Source organism: Haliaeetus leucocephalus, unplaced genomic scaffold (genome assembly GCF_000737465.1).
Source record: "Haliaeetus leucocephalus isolate CR32 unplaced genomic scaffold, Haliaeetus_leucocephalus-4.0 Scaffold139, whole genome shotgun sequence".
In the NCBI taxonomy this organism is placed as follows: Eukaryota; Metazoa; Chordata; class Aves; order Accipitriformes; family Accipitridae; genus Haliaeetus; species Haliaeetus leucocephalus.
In genome coordinates this window covers 1,328,370-1,349,673 of record NW_010972575.1, presented here as the reverse complement: position 1 = coordinate 1,349,673, position 21,304 = coordinate 1,328,370, and positions in this window count along the sequence as shown.

Here is a 21,304-nt window from a genome sequence, read left to right as displayed (position 1 = left end):
CCCATAATGGCGCCTGCGCAGAAGATCGAGAGTTACATAAGTCCTTAGGGACGGTGCACAGAAAACCAAGAGGGTGTGTGATTGACATGAAGAAAGGCGGGAACTGGGCTATAAAAGGCGCAGACACGAGAAGCCCCATGTGTGCCCTCTGGGACTGGACCTCTAGAATGGCTGGACCAACACTGGACCCAGGACTGGTGAAATCTTTTTCTTTCATCTTCTCTTTTCTTTCTCTCTCTCCTTTTCTCTTTCTTTTTTTCCATAACCACTACACCTCATCCCTTTAGACATAAACCACTGACCAAGTCTGGGCCTAGGACTGGATCCAGCCACCCCCAGGCTCCTCGCTGAGGAGGAGTCTAGAAAGAAAGGGGGTCCGCTCTGAACCTCGTGACTCAACGGGAGGGATCTCCTTCTTCCCTGAATTGATGTATATGGTTACTATGGGTTACATGGTTTACTGAGATAGTTTCATGCCAATTCCTGTTGAGAGAAACCCCACCACCTACTGTTATGCCTCCCAAGTTCAGGCTGGTTCTGCCATGAATAAAATGTTTAACTGATCATTTGGTGTCATTTCACCTCAATTTAGCCCAACAGAATTCTGAATTCACCACTACCCCTCCCTGGTCTGTCCAGCATGGGTCATGACTTTTTTTGGTGTAGTTGGCAGGATTCCCTCAGTGTTGCTAAAGCAATCACTGGGACCAGGTCTCTGCTGTGGCCCCTCTCTGAGAGGAGTCACACTAAGGGGAGATCGTCCTCAGAGGACTTAATAAAGGGATCTGAACCCTGTAATTGTGTGTCCATTATGACCTCCCTGGGAGGTCAGACTGTAGGCTGTACCTCTCCCCTGGAGAGATTAGAGGCCTACACTACCTGGTCGTCTCCCCCTGGCATGACTTGGGCCCATGACAATTGGCATGATCCATAAACTGTAGCAGACACAATTTTCATATTGACTAAAGAATGAAGGTTGAAGCAAGAAAAAGGGAAGGTGTTGGTTTGTGCGGTTTTAGGAGCCACTTTGGTGGCAGCACAACAGCACAACTACATGGCCCAACAAGCAGAAGGAGAGACAATAAAATCCCTCCAAGACTTGATGAAGGCTTTACAGGAGCAATTGGAAAATGAGACAAGAAGCATCTCTGACCAACTTGCCACTAAGCAAGTGACTAACCAGAAACTACATACTGCTTTGACGGAGGCTCTGGAGTGGAAAAGGGTATTAAAAGAATAAGTAGATGAAACCTGCTCCCAGATCACTGTAGAAAATGTGGGTGCAGACTCTGACAGGGAAAAGGAACCAAAATCATACTGTTTTGAAGACCTAGGACATATAAGGGAAATATTTCTTCTTCAGACAGGGGAAGCCATGATGAGACCCTTGATTAAGATAGAGACTGGATGGTGGTCAAGGAGGAGCCCAACAAGTTACCACCCACATCGTCCCCTATTCCCCCACCTATTTGGCCAAAATTCAGGAAAAATATTCCCAGGGAAACCAAGTATGTGTGGAGAGTATCCCTTACTGGGGACAACAATATCCTCCTAAGTGAGGATGAGGCAGGAGGATATTGGGGGCCAGGGGTTTTCCTAAATACAAATTACAATAGACAGTAGCATATTGGGCCAAAGAGCAGCATATCAGGCAGGTGGATTGGACCCTATGGAGAAGGGACACCCCTTCTCAATTAAAAGGTCTACAGTGGGTCACATTTTAGAGAGCATACAAAAAGCTGCGTGTCTCTAGGTGATGTGTGATCGATTCCTGGTTCCACAACAGCCCTCCCTCATGCAATATATGGCAGACCCTGAAAGGTCACATCCTCTTATAAGGGGATTGCCTGATGCTTTGAAATTATATGTGGTGCAATTACAAGATTGCTTGAGAGCACCCCAACCCCGAAGAAAAGGAGGTTCACTGGAGATAACCTGGGGAGAAGTAGCACAGGAGTTAATTACGGGAGACAGATGGGGTTCACCACTCAGGGAGAGACAAAATTAAAGCAGACCTTAGGGGGGTGGAAGGGAATGGAGAAACAAAAGCCAGGTCCGCACACAATTCCTGATCCCCTCCTCCAGGCAGACCAACATGTCCTCCCAATAATAAAAGATATGCACTATGGACAGAGGGTATCTCAAAGGGAATCCCCAGGGAGTTGATGAACAGAATGCCCAGTCCCAGCCTGGAAGGTCTGGTGAAAGGCTGGGACAAAATAAAAGGGGTCCTATCTCCCTCAAACTTCAAAGACCCATCTGCCCCATCTCGGGAACCCAGAAACATAACCCTGCCTGCTCCTCAGGAGGCTAAATTGATTGATTTGGACATCCCTGAGTTGGGAAACCCCCTCCGCTGTCCCCAACAAGTAAGCCAGGGGATAAAGGGGACCTGTTAATTACCTTTCCCCTAGGCCCCTTTAAGACTTCAGTCACATTTTTGGTAGATACAGGTGCTCAGGTGTTGGCACTCCAAACGGATGTCATCAACCGTAATGGCATAGTTGCTGACAAGAAACAAATTTGGGTAACAGATGTTTTTGGAAACTCTCAGCTTCAGGCAACTGCCCGGGTTAAGTGGTGGCTGCCAGGAGATGAGACTGTGACAGAAACTATAATGATATTGGGACCGCTACCAACAAACATTTGGGGGCTTATTGAAAGGGAAAGCATGGATAGACTCCAAGGGGAGGAAATGGAAGTTCAGACTCCCTGCGGCTTCAATGAGGCTTTTGCAGTTGGCACCTTCACTCCCACCTTCAGAAATAGTCAGTGTGAAACCTTATGCCTTGCTGTTAGGAGTGAGAGAGGGGATGGCCCCTGTAATAACTGAGCTACAGGAACAGGGAATAATTGTCCCAACCCACTCACCTTACAATTCTGCAGTGTGACCAGCCCGCAAACCAAATGGAAAATGGCAGTTAACAATTGACTATCAGTGCTTGAATGCTAATACAGGTCCCTTAACAGCTGCGGTGCCTAAAATGGTCAAGCTGATCACAACAATCCAGACCCTAGCCACCACTGATGTAAAAGCTATGTTCTTTATGTTCCCTTTGCAGGAAGTGGATAGGGACCACTTTGCTTTTACTTGGGAAAGGATACAATTCGCTTTTACACATCTCCCCCAGGGATATTGGCACTTGCCGACAATTGCTGATTATGCATTGGCTCACGAGCTTGCCAAAATCACTCCCGCAGAAGGGATTAAAGTATACCAGTATACTGATGATGTATTAATTGGCAGCCCTGATACCAAGGTAGGGGACAGACCCAAACAGAGATAATCTCTCACCTAGGAAAATTAGGACTCCAAATTCCAAAAGAAAAGATGCAACTTCCAACTTCTGAAGTAAAGTTCTTGGGTATCTGGTGGAGGGGTGGGACAGTGTGCATTCCCCCACAAAACCTTGACCACCCTTGAACTAGTGAAAATGCCTGCAAATACGAAAGAACTCCAACACGCCTCTAGGCCTGTTGCTGTTTTGGCAGAAACACATCCCTGACTTTATCATAGCCAGACCCCTGTACAATGTAACATGCAAAAGGGTCTCTTGGCATTGGATGAAGCCAAGTCCACAAAGAAGCCTTAAAATTGTTAATTTTCAAAGCTGGGGTGTACCAAGCCTTGGGGCTAATTCATCCAACAGAGCCACTCTGCAGTGAATGGGGTTTCACAGTCCATGGGCTATCGGTACATATGTGGCAGTGTGGACCTGAAGGCCCAACTCCGCCTATTGGATTCCATTCATGTAGCTTTAAAGATGCAGAGAAACGATACTCAATTTGGGAAAAGGACCTCTTTGTGGTCAAAGTAGCTTTGCAAGAGGCAGAAAAAGCTATATGGCAACAACTGTTTATCTTAAGAGGTCCCTTTAAGGTTTTAAAACAAATATTGACGGGAACCCCACCCCCTGTAGGAGTTGCACAATGAGAAACCATAAGAAAATAGTATGCGCAGCTAGATCATTATTGTCACACATGCCAAATAGAAGAGTGAGCACCTAAAACATTCCAAATACAAGAACTGCCTGACACCCAGTTAACTCAAGAACTTCCTCCCTTGTATATAAAACATACTCCTCCATTCAAATCTCATCTAAAAAAAAGTGTGGTTCACTGACACATCTTCTAAAAGAAAGGGAAGGATCTGGAAGTACCAAGCAGTAGCCCTACATGTTGACTCAGGGGACAAAATCATAACAATAGGTGAGGGAAGTGCCCAGGTAGGGGAATTGATAGCGGTTTGGAGTGTGATAAAAAGAGAAGCTGAAAATGGAGAACCAGTACTCATTTATACCGATTCATATGCAATCTTTAAAGGGTGCACGGAGCGGCTCCCCTTCTGGGAACAGAATCAGTGGGATGTTAACTGGGTACCCATGTGGCAAAGAGAAAAATGGGAGGAGATCTTAAATATCACCAAATGTGGAGCTTTCTTTGCAGGATGGGTAGCCACACACCAAGGGGGGAATCACCCAGCACACATCTGGAATAATCAGGTAGACTCAGTAACTTGCATAGCTACTATGGCAGCAGGAGCTGAAGAAGAAAAGTGGGGACACCTGTTAGAGTGGTTACATGTGAAGCGTGGTCATTCAAGGGTTAAAGATCTTTTCAAAGAAGCCAGTGGCAGAGGTTGGCCTGTTAATCAGGAATTGTGTAGTACGATCATTTCTGCTTGTAGTCAGTGCTGTACCCAGCTAGAAAGACATCCCTTACAAGAAGCCCCTCCCCACCTATAAGACAGGAAGGGACTCTGGGAGACTTGGCAAATTGATTATATAGGACCCTTCAAAAAGTCAGACAGGAAGCAATATGTTCTCGTCAGGATGGAAGTGGTGTTGGTACTTACCCAAGCAGTGGCAGTTGCAAGAGCAACTGGGGACAACACAGAGAAAGGATTAAAGCTATGGTTCAGTTATCTGCCTAAACCCAAGTCGATCCAATCAGGCAACAGTAGCCACTTTACTGCTGGGGTGGTGCAGGAATAAGCAAAGGATGAACGAATACAGTGGGTATTTCACACTCCCTACTATCCTCAAGCTAATAGGATAGTAGAGAGGACAAACGGGTTGCTAAAGTGTGTCCTTAGGCCCCACAATTCCGGATGGCTTGCATGGCTACCCAGTGCTGTAGCAAAGGTAAAGAGTTGCTGGGGAGTAAATGCGTGTCCCAAGCTCCCCGCATTTTGCCCCGAACACCCCTCACTATTCCTAGGGGAAAGGGAAACAAAAGACACAGTGAAACCCTTACACGACCCAAGACAACCCATACTGGCAGACCTCCTAACAGTGGGAGAGGTGCCTCTGACCCTTAAAACCCTTTTGAACTTGTATGTGTGGACAGTAACAGATGCACATGGAAAAGACCACTGAATCCACATGTGATGGATAATACCCTTGTTTTGATCTATGTATGCTTTATATATGCACTTTGTAGAACAAAAGAGAGACAGCAAGGGACCCGTGTTAGTCCTAACTACATTAATTGTTATTTGTGTTATCAGTTTATTGTCACTTGTAATTTCTGTGTGTTATTATAGGGAAAGATGCTTTGGGGAAGCATCTCCCTCATTCTGACCCTTTCCACTGGAGGACAAGGAAAAGATTCTCCAGATTTAGCTTGGAATTTGACTCAAGGTTTTATGCACCTCTGGAATGACACCAATTAAGGAATTCAATTTGGCCTCATTAATCTAAATATCAACAATCTTGTGAAAAAAAGCTGGTAAACCAAATTGCTCCTGGAACAATACTTCTGGGGGACCTTTCATGGCTCTAAAAAAACCTCCCTCTGATGATTCAAAGATTGATCTTCTTTCCTGAGGAGGAAGCCTTGTGATGTTGTTATTAAAAGAACATGGGATATATGGGATGTTAAATCTGACTGACAGAGAATGCTGTCTCACTATACACAACAGAACTACCTCCTTAGAAGTGTGAAAGAAGACGAGAGAAGTTATACACAAGATTGGACAACTTTTCCTAGCGATGCAACGAAGAGACCAGTTAAACAGAGGATCATTGCTGACCTGTCTTCTAACCTCCTTGGGACTCATGGGGTGGGGAAAATGGCTTGTTAGCACTGGGCTCATGTTGTTATGTAGATTTTTGTTCTTAATGCTCAGCCTTGCAATTGTTCACTGTATGATTACCCATGCCATCTCTTCCCTCTATTCTCGCTTCTCTCCCTCTTCTGTCTGCTAAGTTAAGTTTTGTACTGTTTGAGGCTTTGCACATGTTTTCTGTCTTTTTGTTTGTTTGTTTTGTTTGTTTTTTTCTGCTCTCTCCTTTCTTTACTTCTAAATCACCAGCCTAGAAGAAGACTATGGAGAATCCAGGGAGATTATATAGACAATGTTTGAGCCATGGTGTGGTGTGAGAGACTGAAAGAGTCAATGTCTTGAACATGGTGGTGAGCAAGTTCTGCTTAACGACAAACTCTGCATAACAATGAACCACAGGTGATAAGAAGCTGATCAGCACAGGGCATCAGTAACAGGATATGGAGGGCGTGTGGGAGGATGCACAGCTCCATGTTCATGTATGGCCGAAGGTGAAACAATGGTCATGTCTGCAGGGAGGGAGAAGTTACTCCCCAAATGTCTCCCAAGCCCACCAACCCATTTCCTGAAGGTTCTGAAAGCACAAACCGCGCATGACACCTAATTAGCCTAATGAGTTTGAGTGCCTACCTAAAGGAGGGGTAAGGAGATGATAAAAGGGCATGAAGCCCCATGTGCATGCACTCTCCGGGACTGGACCTTTAGACTGACTGGACCAACGCTGGACCCAGGACTGGTGAAACCTTTCTCTTTCCTCTTCTCTTTTTTCTTTCTCTCTCTCCTTCTCTCTCTTTTTCCATAATCCCTAAACCTCATTCCTTTAGACATAAATCATTGACCAAGTCTGGGACTGGGAGTGGATCCAGCTGCCCCCAGGCTCGTCTCTGAGAAGGAGTCTAGAAAGCAAGGGGGTCTGCTCTGAACCTTGTGACTCAAAGGGAGGGCTCTCCTTATTGTCTTACATATGGTTACCACGGTTCATTGATGTAGTGTCATGCCCATTATTGTTGTAAGAAACCCCGCCACCTACTGTTAATGCCTTCCAAGTTCAGTTTGCTTCTGCCATAAATAAAACATTTAACTGATCGTTTGGTGTAGTTTCACCTTAATTTAGTCTGAGGGAATTCCAAATGGGAATGTCCAGCCCACTCGTGACAGTAATAGAAGAAGATGCTCAAGACTGATGAGAGTAGAAAATGTCAGAAATGCATTTTCATGCACTCCCTTGCAAAAAGTAATATCTCTTGGGCTGGGACACTGCTGCACTGCTCCATGATGTGGCCTGCAAGTTTCTGTAGGAAAACAGAAGCTCAAAAATGTGCTGACAGTAAGTGAATGAGAAGCTGTTATTAAATTCCACTGAGAAACTTAAAGTGAGCCTGGAATAAAATAGATCCATATGACCAGGGCATGATCCATATGGGAATGGCAGCACCTTGGTGCCTTGGTAGACAGACAACCTCCTGACAGCTTGTAAAAGGTAAATTTCATGTGTTACTTCCACAACCTAGATACTGTATTGTAAAACTGTTTTGTGTTAGGGTACAAATCAGGCATTTATCACCCTGTTGCCACTTCATGCAGGACACTGCTGAAGGCTAGTGTCAGTTCATTCATTAAGTATCCATATACATATACTGTTACTCATGAGATCAATTCGTTTAAGCAACTCAGTTGGCTAAAGCTGCGTGAAATAAATATTCAATCAAATCTGTTTTGGATCTCATTCAGATATTCAAATAAGCTAAACCTTTGGCTTGTTCATTTGTGATATAAGCTCTTTTATGTGGGTGTAAAATGGCTTTTCACAATGTGTAAGCTCTGATCTCTGATCCACACATGTGTAACAACTAGAAGTAGCATAATCCAGGAATTTGAGAAGCTAGCAACAGTATCTGCACTGAACTGTTGCTCCATTGGGACTTCTCACTCTTCCAAAACCACATTAGGCCAGACATGCTTGTGTTGCATGTCTGTGCTTGAAGATAATGAAAATGCAGCATTGAAATGTGGAAGAGTAGTTCCTAGCACACCTGATTAGACTTTCTTTTCCGAAACTCTGGAATATGGTCTGTAAACACAGACATATTTTTCAACTTTTCAGGGGACTTTTCATCTCATGAATTTTTTTGCATAGCTAACTTCAAGCACTCATTTCAAAACTTTTGAAGGCACCAGCTTTTTTAAAATCAGGTCCTTCCAGAATTCTTAAACTAGGTTCTTAGCTTAAGCTGGAGATTCACAAAACCGTCAGTAAAATGTTAGCTACATAGACTGAAATAAGTATCTGAAGTGTCGGGCTGATACTAGTTTTGGATAATATGACCAAGGACATAGTTACATGGTTGAACAAAGGAAGACTATCTGTCTAGGTGTGGATTCATTGTATTAGGTGAAATTCTTGTATTTCCAGTGCAACATCCAGCAGTAACTAGACAGGAGAGATATTCCACAGAAACAGGCTGGGGAGGAACTACCTGGTTTGGTTTTTTTTATTTCTGAAAAATATGGTCTAACTGGCACAGACAGTTTATGATCATCTGACAATCTTTACCTTATGAACAGTTCAGATCCCAATAGTATCCTGTGTGTAGCATGATTGCCTAACTGAATGAAGTCTGTTTACTCCCAGTCCAAGAGGGTAGGCTAGGGTATTTCACCAAGATGAAAAGCAAGTCATGTTGTAGGGACTATGACTGATCATTGGCGCAGGTAGAAACAGGTCAAGTGTCCAACATATCTGAAAGAAAGAGGTACAAGGGTGCTGTTACTATTGCATTGACTGAAGATTATAGGAGGTTACCTGCTCAGTGAGAGTAGGACTGATGACAGGACTGAAAATAAATAAATAAAAGACTGACCTGCAAAACCAAACTGAAAATCCACAAGGTTTCCATTGAAGGCTGAACAGACCATTACAATTACCTGTCCTGAACTATAGAAAAGCCTGGTACAGGCTTTAGTATTACTGCTATAGTAATTTCCAATTCAGTTATACATTTCCATAATTCAGTCATTCTTAAGGGTATCTCCAGCTCATAAATGGGCCACACTTCTGTATAAAGCATAAATAAGCATTAAGAAAAACAAAGAACACCCTGAATCTTTTTTTTAATATACTAGGGCAGATCCTGCACTCCTTCTGCCCTAGTTTTTTGTTTGTTTGGGGGTTTTTAGGAGCATTTTTGTATGCATTACTTTAAAGATTAAGTTGTATTCTTTCCTGGTGAAAATAGATGTAGAGAGATGAAATGGGGTATAAAACAGAAGGTGAATTTATCAATTAAAATGAGATCCAAATAAGATTTGGAAAAATATGTTATTTCAAATGTGTAAATGTGTAATGTGTTATTTTAAATGTGTGTGTTCTTTTTTAATTGTGTTAGTATCAGATGAAAAGAGTGAAAATCCATAATAAGAATTTACTCACAAAAAGTGAGAACTAGAGTGACAAAAAGCAAGGAAATACTTGTTGTTGTTCAAAAAGAAACCTCACAGCTTTTCATTCACTTTCTACTGTGGGGAAGTTGGGGGGAGGGGGAGAAACTAAGCCTAATTTAAAAAAAGGATCCTTTTACAACCTGAATGACTCTGTGGACTATTCTTATACTATATTTCATTTCCATTTGGTAGAGGTGGGGCATGCTCCTCAGCAAAGGATCGGCCTGCCAACAAGAGTAATGAGGCTTGACTATGCAAGGTGGAGGACTAGATCTGATACTAGGAAAAGAAGGCAAGGACATCTGACTGTAATGGTGTGGCTGAGGCACTGCATGTGTTTCAAGTCTGGGGAGAGTTTCCTTCTCTGTGGGTTGTACTTGATATGCTCTTCAAAGATACAAAGGCCAAAAAGAAAGTAGGCAAATAGGAAAAAAATGTAACACATGAATTTGTGAAAATTATCCACATATAATTCTCTTCTTCCTTCCTACAAAACCCTGCAGAATTTCTGTAGGTTACTGCAGATCTGCCTGGCTGGGTTAAGTGCTAAAGACATGTTTAAAAGTTTTCTATCTTTGAAAAAAAAAGTTACATTAGTTTCATTTGGTTGAAATATATCCATATTACTTAGTGTGCTCTAACACCTTCTCACAAGTCAGGCCTCAGATTTTTACTCTATGGAACTGAGTATAGTTATAGTCTTCCTTGAAGGTATTTTTGAAACAGGTATTTATTCTATCACAGCCACTTATGTCTCAGAAGGAAAAAGAGTGGTAAACTCACCACCCAAAGATATTGAAGGTTATTAAATATGGGACAGAAATGAACAGTGGTTTTGTCAGCTAACCAAGAACATTGATCTGATTATATAATTTAACTCCTCTGTTCTATTAACAGCTTCCTATTAAATAGACTTAGAGCCTCCAACTCATAAGCAACCTCATCCTAGACCCGTCAACCTTATAGGCAATTCTAAGATCTAGTAATGGAAGAATATATTTATTTTATTTAGCATTTGTAATTTTCTGCCATACGAACTAATAATTTGCAATTTCTTTCACCAAGGGGAGCCTATTACCGCAGGAAAAATGATCGTTCATGCTTCAAACATGTGGTCTGATTCCTTTTTGGAATGACAGCTTACCTATTGCAGCAATCATGAATCCAAAGTAACAAACTATTAGCAGGTTCAATAAATTCCTAAAATATCAAGTAAGACCTTCCCATTCCTGCAGCATGGCCCATATGAGAAATGTTGAATATTGTCGTGGTTTAACACCAGCCAGCAACTAAGCACCACGCAGCCGCTCACTCACTTCCCCCCCATCCAGTGGGATGGGGGAGAAAATCAGGAAAAGAAGTAAAACTCCTGGGTTGAGATAAGAACGGTTTAATAGAACAGAAAAGAAGAGACTAATAATGATAATGATAACACTAATAAAATGACAACAGTAGTAATAAAAGGATTGAAATGTACAAATGATGCACAGGGCAATCGCTCACCACCCGCTGACCGACACCCAGCCGGCCCCCGTGCGGCGAATCCCTGCCCCCCCCACTTCCCAGTTCCTATACTGGATGGGACGTCCCATGGGATGGAATACACTGTTGGCCAGTTTGGGTCAGGTGCCCTGGCTGGGCATGAGAAGCTGAAAAATCCTTGACTCTACTCTAAACACTACTGAGCAACAACTGAAAACATCAGTGTTATCAACATTCTTCACATACTGAACTCAAAACATAGCACTGTACCAGCTACTAGGAAGACAGCTAACTACATCCCAGCTGAAAACAGGACAAATATAAACCAGGAGATGTTAATTACTCTAAAGCTAGCTGCATTGCTTCATAACATCAAAAGCAGAAGGCCTTAGAATAAAAACATTAGTTAAAATTAGATTATAAAAAATATTTTCTACAAAATAATAATAGAAGGAATCTCATGCGATATCACATTGTAGTCACAGATCTTTGTTTCAACCTAGCTTTTCCACAGAGTACGTCTCTCTAGATCATCTGTCTCTTGAAAAAGAAGTTGTTAATTCAGGTTCTTACTAATGATTCCTCCAAATGTGTGTCTCCTGAAGTTTTAACTGAATTGCACTAAACTTTTTTTTTTTTTTTCCGTACTTATAAAACTGTCTTCCTTACTACTTCATTCCACCACTTATAGCTCCTCTCCTGTTTTCTTTGTAACTTTGTAACTTTTTTCTCATTAAGTACTTTAGAGGTAGTATGTGAACTTCAGTATTTTTGTAGAACATATGTCCTGGTTTCATCTGGGATAGAGTTAATTGTCTTCCTAGTAGCTGGTACAGTGCTATGTTTTGAGCTCAGTATGCGAAGAATGTTGATAACACTGATGTTTTCAGTTGTTGCTAAGTAGTGTTTAGTCTAAAGTCAAGGATTTTTCAGCTTCTCATGCCCAGCCAGCGAGAAAGCTGGAGGGGCAGAAGAAATTGGCACAGGATGAAGCCAAGGCAGCTGACCCAAACTGGCCAACGGTGTATTCCATACCATGGGATGTCCCATCTAGTATAGGAACTGCAAAGTGGGGGCAGGGAATTGCCACTCAGGGACTAGCTGGGTGTCGGTCAGCAGGTGTTGAGCAATTGTACTGCGCATCATTTGTACATTCCAATCCTTCTATTATTGCTGTTGTTATTTTATTAGTGTTATCATTATGATTATTAAACCGTTCTTATCTCAACCCACGGGTTTTACTTCTTTTCCTGATTTTCTCCCCCATCCCACTGGGTGGGGGTGGAGTGAGTGAGCGGCTGCGTGGTGCTTAGTTGCTGGCTGGGGTTAAACCATGACAACATGCAACAAGGTCAAAGGTTGGTGCAAGCTTGTGATTATTTACAGTATGGTCTCTTTTCTCCCAGCAACCTATTTAAAATCAAAAGAAAACATCTTCTAGCTTTTTTTGTTTGTTTATTTGTTTTTTTTTTTTAATTTCTACCTCTGTGTCATTAAAAAAAAAAAAAAAGTTGCTTTCTTTTAAAATATGGATAGGCAGCAAGGGAACTGTTTTCACAAGCCTTTTTTGCGGAATACCTGCTTATAGTGTATGTTTCCCCCAGCAATCTTTCACATGAAAAAATTGACCAAGAGGTATATTCTTTACAATACCTACACTTCTGAGCCATGTTTTGTAGTTTTCTATCCATTTCTGTCAGGATTTTATGATAGGTATGCTGCCCAATAGACATGGGTAGAGGTTTCTATCCACCACCTAAGCTTTACACAAATAAAGTATTGTCTGAAAACTAAGGAAAAGTCACTGTGTAACTATAGCTAAAAAAAATAAAAAAAAGAAAATTAAAAAAAAATTCCATATCTGGAGAGAAATCCATACCTCACCTAGATTGGGAAGAAGATTTCATTCTACAGCATACTATTTTACCATATATTCTATTCCCAAACAATTTTTTTGGCCAGCTTTTTCACAGCACTGCAATCCTTCCCAACCTAAAAGCCAATCACAAGCTTAATATCTGATCTCTTGTGATACGGCACAAAGACCGTGTTGCTGGTTGATGATTTTTTCCAAGAGGAGATGTGCTGAAAGCACTGTAATACATTGGGAATACTTCCCCAAGTTCATTTGAGATTGTTGGGTTCTTACATGGCAGCAGTAAGAGACTACTGGAGTCATTATACATTCAATTTAAACATACCCCCTACATGTTCTGCTTGCAGCTGATTCCAGAGTCCTATTTAAAGCAGTACATCTTCAGGTGAACAGTTAAACAACAGATTTCAAGTGTCCAAACCCAGCCAAGAAACATCCTGTGTCCAGCAACCCTTTTGCTTAAGACCTGCTTTAGGAAAACTTGAAGTTACAGGGCTTCTCTATGTTTCACTTGAGAGTTATATATCTGAGCACACATAGCATTATTGGTGTGCACAGCTCTTTGTCTCATCTGTGATATCCTGATCAAGAATCAAGACATTCTTCAGCCTAAGTTTCCTCAACGGAAACCATTCTGCTAGATCATTACTACACACACAGCAGAGCATGCTATCCACTTCCCCAGATATCTGAGTCCCTCACAAACACCAGTGGGATCACTTCTGCAAGTGGTTATAACAAGACCCACCACTTTGTTGAAGTGGTTGCTCAGCATTACAAAGGAGTTGTTCTCCTTCCTTGGGTGCTGATGAAGTTCAAACCCATAACCTCTCACCTCCCTTCAAGCTTCTCACCACCCACCTTTAGGAAAATACGACTAGCTGCCAAGGGCAATTTGTGTGGGAATACTGTCTCATTGTCCCTGTGTAATGGCCATAAGTTATGTTCATAGCCAGAAAATTGTATAAGCCTCTGTAAGGGGGAAAACCAAGAATTTACCAAGTGACTCGTCTTGGGGTCTTGCAATTTATAAAGCTTTCTTGAATCTAGGCTTTGATATGTTAACTATTTCTGGAAATAAACATTTCTATAGAACTCAGTCTTTTCCATCACAAGAAAACAGACCAAGATTTAAATAAACATTTACATACCTATACGCTTATCTGATGTCAAACATTGACTTCCCTGATGCTACATTGCAAAGAATGTAGACTATAAATTGAACAATGATGGCAAAATGCTCAACTTTAGAGACAGAATGGGTGGGAAAATGACCAGAAGTACTGGACCAAGTCTTGACGGAATTTAAGTCTACACAGGTTTTGCCTCTAACAATGAAAAAAGCTGCCATATCTCTTGTTATACCAGAAGGATACTCAGCATTGTAAAAAGAATTTCTCTTACTTCTTCTTCGAAGTTTTCTAAATCCAGATTTTGCTGTGCAATTTTCTTCCATTTTCATAAAAGATAAGAGGCACTCCTCTTTCTTTCCTGTACAGCACCTTATGGACCCTCCTCTTAGAAAGGAAAATTGACAGGAAAAATATACTTTATTAAAGGGTTATGGAAGGTTGTTGTGTTTTTGTGGAATTTGTCCTGTTTTCCCAAATAAGTTTAAAATATGGACATCCAGCTTTCTACTGTCTCAATAAAGCTTCATTTTTTTTTTTATTATATCAGGTAACTCAACATTCCCCGTTTTATAGACAATCAAAACCCTGTTAAACTCTTCATTATGACTTCATGTAGGCAGATCATAAATGTCCCAACCTTCCCAGACAGTTTAGTAATCAATATGTATCGCCAATAACATTTATAGCTCTGCCAGTCTGTTGTCATCTTTAAAACTTTAACAGCAAACCCTTACATTTTCCTCTGGTCTTTGATAACACTGTTGAGTACTATAGAGCCCAGACCCTATCTCACCAGGACGTTTAACAAAAAAACAAGAAACACCTTTCAAACCCCAAGATCTTTTTTCATGACTTCCCGGGTAACAAGAAGTTGGGAAAATGATAGTATCTGTCAAAGCCAGGTTACTATTCTGGACATCAGTATACTAACAAAACATCTGCAATTAATTTAATTGTGGTAAGTAGTGAGTGAATGAAACCAATGTTAAAGATAACAAGTGGGAACAGTATCAGCACCTCTTTTCCATCAGTTGCTTTTCTGAAAAAATTGCTCAAATGTACCTATGTTCTTTGTTGTCCTATGCTGTAGTATAATGAACAGCCTTCTGTAAATGATTAAGTGCTTTATTATTTAATCAGCCATCAGAGCCACTCATTTCTCTGTGTATTACATTGCTGCAAAAATCATCACATATTAAAAAAAAAAAAAAAGGAAAAGAAATGAAGAATTGGTATGTAGAGGGCAAGGGAAACATCAAATGACTGCTGCCTAAAGGCCTAATTTCATTAACTCAGCAGCCTAAAATGTTGTTTATCCCCCAGTTCTTAAGACATGTTGCAGTGTTTAAATCTTGACTTCTGAGACGTGTTTTTTGCAAAAGTACCAAGAGATCTCTGAATTTCCATTAATACCAATTCTTTGTCTATCCAACCTATTAACATGTTCCCAGGCTCTCTTGGAGAACTATAAAATTATCAGAAGTCTATTGTAGCGAAAACAAGTTCAAGAAATACCTGATCATTTTTTAACAATTAGCATTTGGGATAAAGAAACAGACACCAAAAATTACACAAAAATTTATTTCTCATTCTCTTAGTAATTTTCTTGCTTTAGCCCAATATTTTAATTTGAGAATCACCTCTACTACAGCCAGAAATCAGTCCCTATGCTCACATACCAGAAACCAGCTCCTTAGATGGTACCGTCTGAGAGGTATCATTTACTTAAACCTGTGCCAACTAGCCCAACTGTGAATCATCAGCTGAAATCAAGTGCTCTCAAAGTCAAGTTGAACATAAATGTGTTTGGGTTTTTATGTTGGGGGTTTTTTGTTGTTGTTTAGCTTTGTTTCATTTTGGGTTTTGTTTTGGTTGGGTTTTGGTATTGATTTGGGGTTTTTTTTAGAAGAACAACTAATCCCCCAACTTAATCTTCCTTCCTAGTTTATTGTCTCTTGATTTGAGGCAAGAACAATGGAAATGTATGTTCCCTGACAATGGCTAGACTTCACAGAGAATCTTGCTCCTCTGACAGTAGAGAAACAGCATAGACAAAAGCTATGGGAGCTAAGTAGACAAAACTAATAAAAAGGTCATTCTGCAAATCATGTGGGTGTAAAACAAATGCAGCAGGAGAGAGAGGAGGTTGTTTAAATGGGGAGGGAGGATCAGTTTGGGGAATTTGTATACAGCGTTTTCTTCCTACACTCCAACTGATCACAAATCTTGGGTTTCATCAATGACTCTAATCTTGATGATTTATGTAAAAAATTGTTTACAAACAGAATAACTGCATTAAAAAACTTTATTCTTGTTTGGTTTTTGCAATTGCTTTTGACACAGATGAAGATTTGAGGGGGAAGGGGAGCCACAGTTCTGCTACCTGTTTGATCATGTTAATTTTAATTTTATGGAATGCCAATGGCTAGTGTATCTGAAGGCATAGATCATTACATATTCATCCTCCCATTCCAAACCTTTCCTGTGAAGAGTTGCTCCCATTTTTAAAACTCAATGGAGAAATACTCACTGTATTGAATCAGGAGATCTGCTCTTTGACTTTATATGTATGAACACATAATTTTTGTCAGCCTCTGCCAGTCACACAGTGACTAATAGGAAGTTCTTTTTGTGCCAGATTTACATGTATACACAACCGTATAATGATCAACTTTTTAATGAGACTGTCAGTAATTCAGAACACTTAAGAAAAGGTGAACGAGTTTCCTCATAGCCAGCAATTAGGATATATATTGCTGTGTAATTCGAAAATAAACAATCCTGATTTAATTATCCTGGGGCATCTAGGATCATCAGAGGAGGTCCAAAAGAAGAGGATGGTGTCACATTTCATTGCAGTCCCTTCACTGCACATTCTAATGTGATAACACAGGGTTAGAGTCTTACAAACTGAGACAACCTCATTTGATTCGTTGTACTCAGGCCTCTTTCAGTTTAGCTCTTGTCATGACATCTGTATTTCCACAACTGAGGAACTATTCTCTTTACCTTGGTATCTATGTATTAAAACAAAACTCAAACAACAAAAAAAAATCTTACATGTCTATGTGCACTTTCAACAGATTATAAGATTATAAGGAAATGCACCTTCTCTCAGCCTCTTCAGTTTCAATATTTTCTTTGAAAGAAACCAAACTGGATATGGCAATGATTTTACACACTTCAAGATCAAACTTAGCTGTGAAAAGTGTTACTTTCACACAATTTAACAGAAGTATTTGGGTTCAAGGAGGGCTAAATACATGGGGAGTGGGGGACGGGGAATGGGCCATGTGCATTAATGCACAACAGTTTCCACGTATCATTTCTTAACATGTGAGAGGCCATGATTTCTGACCGACTGATTCTATAAAAGTTGTGTTCAGTCCCTTGCTTTTGCCAGTTCTGACTACTGTAATTGCTCTTATTTTGTCAGAAGGATAGTGGGGGTGGTGTGGGTGGTGTGGAGTGTTTGAGGATAGCTAGGGGAGTGCAACAGTCATGACATTACTGGCTGTTCTGCTGCTCATGGGACAGATGCAGCTCAGTCTGGGCAGAGCAGAAAAATCTCCCCAAGGTGAATGAGAGGAGAGGGACCCCTATCAGCCCTATATGGCTACTCAGCATCTATGTCCAGGAAAGATGGCATCTCCTAGGCTTTCCAAGGAATGAGGGTTTTCCAAATAGGAACCTTCGGTAGATTCTTGCTTATCAGCCCTTGGATAAAAACTGTTTTGGAGATTACATGGTCTCACCTGGGCTGGATTTTAATGCTGATCTGGAAGAGAAAGGCTAATGGCCTAAACAACCCATTTGCTAGTTCTTACTGTTAAAATGTCACTGCAACTCTTGATGGAATTAAAATATATCAAAGTAAATACTTTTCTGTATTTGTATTAAATACCCAAGTGCAATAAGCCACTTTATGGGCCAGTGAACTGGAAAATGAAATTATTGTATTAATGTGACTTTTTACTTATGATAGTAATGCAGTGTCATAAAAATGACAGCATATTGGCTTTATTTTCACACCTGAAAATAAAACTAAAACAAGAAAGTCTTCTGAAGTGCAGTAAAAGAATGTTGTTTGAAATTTTTCCCCAGCTCTGGCACTTTGTATTCATTCAGGTTCTGGAGAAGAACTGGTTTATGGCTGATTAAAACAGCCTTTCAGAGGAGTCTCTGAAGAGAAAGCATGTGCAGACCCTACGGCAGGAGTATTTGCTTACACATAGTGACTGTCACCCTCCTAGCCCACCTGGCCTCCAGGGCTCCTCATGGCAAGCCTGAGCCTACCTACCCAGTCTCAAGTCTCTCATGTCATGCACCCAGTTCCCTGCCCATGCTCCAGATCTACATGCCCTGAAATAGCCCCCTGGAAACCTACAGCATTTAAATAACTCTGCAAGTTATTTGTGAGTCCTAGTGCCCCCCAGCTGCCCTGCTCCTGGCTAGGGCATTGGGACGGGACCCAGCTGCCAATCCCTGCCATGGGGAGCCCCTACCACTCTTGAACTGTGCCATGCCCCAAACGGTTTTTGTGTTGAAGATTATTTTTGCCAAAGTTATTATCATCCTATATCCGTGTGGAGGAGAAATGTGTCTAATTTAATTTTATCTGATATCTTACATAATCCTTCCTAAGAAATAAATTAAAAGCATTGGTACTGGTAGGAAAAGGGGCTCTAGGTTTTAATTTAGATTTGGCTAATCATAATCCTGCCTCCTGTAAGAAGGTTTTTGTTAATATGAATTCAGTTCTTAAGAGATTTTTTTTTTTTTTCTTAAAACCATCTTGGTCATTAAATCTCTTACAAAACCCGATTTAAACATATAGACCAGAGTTGATCAAAACCTCGTATTAATCACTGCATCAGTGTAGTTCACCACTGATACAATTCCTGGAGCAAGTTAATATGATCTCCAAAAGGGTAGAGAAATAGTGATGTAAGATCACAAATTTATTCTGGTACTTATTCAGAGTTTAGGAACGTTTTGACAACTGTAGATATCTCAGTAATATCTTTTCTTTGTAGATTCAACAAGTGTAATGAACATAAACAATTACAATTATTACTCAGCTCCAAAATTTTCCCTCAGAGTGCCAAAAACTTTTAGTGTGCTTAGTAGACTAGAGTAACATTGGAAACTTTTCAGCCTTTATATTTTGGGAAATGGTTGCTTTTCCTCAGAAAGGTAATCATGAGCTGGCAACTATGGCTATCAGCAATCAGCAAGACCAGTGGTGAAGAGCATGCAAAAATACTCATGAAATTAGCTTACATAGTAATCTACTGGTGGTGGCTACAAATAACACTGCCATTGTAAGATTTCTGGACTGGTTCATAAATAATTCACAGGCAGGAATAAATGTGTCAAATAATATGTTCATTGTGATTTAAATGACTTGTTATAGGTTATGAGAGCCCTAATAATGACCTAATTTCTCTGCTGTAAATGAGTAGCACCTCTGCTGACATCAGAAAAGACCTCCCAGCAGAAAACTGAACCCAAACTTCATTCATGTCTTTGGTAAATCTGTATTTCTAGGGTTTAAATTAAAAGATAACAACTAAGAGAAAGACCAACACTATCTTGAGTTTTGAGGGACTGATATGTAAACTCTTCTCTCCATCACTGGTTAGTCCCACAGGTGTTTAAAATGCAGTAGGAGCTTCTTGGAGGATCTGAGTATTTCTTAAGCCTGAATTCAGGTGTCTGCAACCATTCAGACTGTTCTTGACTGACTAGGTAGACAGCTAGCTCCTGCCTTATCTCTGCTGTGACCTTAAGGGTCCAGGCAGGTATGCTCAGGATATGCTAAAAATTATTCAATTGAGAAAGTAGCCAAGACCATTTTTATCTATATATGTAGTCAGGGATATGTGGTCAGGCTACCCCCTTTTTCACATTAGACTAATAGTAATACCAGACTGTCAAACTCCCTAGACCAATTACATATCGAAGATGTGCCAAAGACTGTTCAGGAAAATGGAGTGCTGGATGGCTACTAAGGATATGACTGTGACTTCCTTCTGGACTGAACAAAAACAAAAACAGGGTGAGATTTGGGAGAACTTGTTAACTTGCTTCTTCCCACAGTTAAGGATCTGAATATTCTAGGCTCCTGGTACCAGGAACATGAGATAGTTTCAAGGCAGAAGCCTCACTTGGGCTACATGCAGCTTTACATGAGCAGTTTGGCTATAGCTAGGACATAGGTTAGAGCACCAGAGAAGCCTCAGAAAGCAGCACAGATGTTTCAAGACCTTTTTCATCCTGAATGCTTTTACACACTCTCTTATATGTCTCAGAAGGATACAGCCTAAATGAAAACTATTTTAGGGAGATGTCACAGCCCAATATCTTAGGACAATGACTCAGGTTTACTGATTCCCAGGTCAGGATTAAGGTGAAATGACACCAGGGATCCTCAAAAAACTCAACTTTTATTAGCTCGCAACAAAAATTGGCATGAAACTGTGTCAGTAAACTGTGTAACATGTGCTAACCATACATCACCAAACAGATACTACAGGCCTTGCTTATTTTCAGATCAGTTCAGGGAATACAATCAGGAGAGCCCTCCCATTGAGTCATGAGGTTCAGAGCGGAGCCCCTTGCTTTCTAGACTCCTTCTCAGAGAGGAGTCGATGGGCGGCTGGATCCACTCCTAGTCCCAGACTTGGTTAATGGTTTATGTCTAAAGGGATGAGGTGTAGGGATTATGGAAAAAAGAAGAGAGAGAGAGAGAGAAAAAAGAAAGTTTTCACCAGTCCTGGGTCCAGCATTGGTCCAGCCAGCCTAAGGGTCCAGTTCCAGTGGATGCATGCACGTGGGGCTTCAGTTTGTGTCCTTTTACCATTCTTGCCTCTCCTTTGGGTGGGCACTCCAACTCATTAGGCTAATTAGGTGTTATGTACAGTTTGTGCTTTCGGAACCTTCAGGAAATGGGTCGGTGGGCTTGGGGGTCATTTGGGGAGTAACTTCTCCTTTCCTTCAGACATAGCCATTGTTTGATCTTTGGCTATGCATGGTGAGCTGTCCTGCTCAGCATATCAGAACAGCATGTCAGGACAGCATATCAGAACATAGAGCTGTGCACCCTCCAGCATGCCCTTCCTGTCCTGTTGCTGATGTCCTGTGCTGATGGGTGCTGATCAGCTTCTTTCCACCTGTGGTTCCTTGCTCTGCAGCGTTCATTGTTATGTAGAGTTCGTCATTAGGCAGAACTTGCCCCACCACAATGTTTGAGACATTAACTCCTTCAGTCTCTCACAGGAGGAATTGAATGCCTGCCTGCCT